Here is a 412-nt window from a genome sequence, read left to right on the forward strand (position 1 = left end):
ATCACATAACTTTTAGGGAGATAAACAGATAAAAAGAAAGTTCCAAACAGATGTTCAGGTTCTGCACATTGTTTGATTCTTAACATAAGAAAAAATAATGTGGTTTTAAACCTTCACAAGCAGAAAAGGGGAAGGGAAAAGAGGATAAAGGAAAGAAGCCCCGATACTAACCTTTTTCCTCCATCCTCCCTTCAGGGAAAGGGTTTCAAGATTCTCTTCTGTTATACGCTGCACTAACTTATGGGGGAATTTGCTTCGTATAAAATCTGAAGTAAGAAAATAAACAGTATCAAGTTAATAAACATAATTTGGAACTGGCACAAAGGCATCATATTTAACAATAATAAAGATAACTGAAACAAAATTAGTTGCAGTAATGACAATATTCTCAAAATGACCCAAACAAAACTGG

The 412-nt window shown here is 33.7% G+C and overlaps 1 pseudogene; it reads right to left on the reverse strand.

Annotated features, from left to right (window-relative positions):
* LOC119592831 overlaps positions 1-412 on the reverse strand; it is a 38,746-nt pseudogene that overhangs the window by 29,554 nt on the left and 8,780 nt on the right.

The sequence above is a fragment of the Penaeus monodon genome, chromosome 31, assembly GCF_015228065.2.
Source record: "Penaeus monodon isolate SGIC_2016 chromosome 31, NSTDA_Pmon_1, whole genome shotgun sequence".
Taxonomy (NCBI): Eukaryota; Metazoa; Arthropoda; class Malacostraca; order Decapoda; family Penaeidae; genus Penaeus; species Penaeus monodon.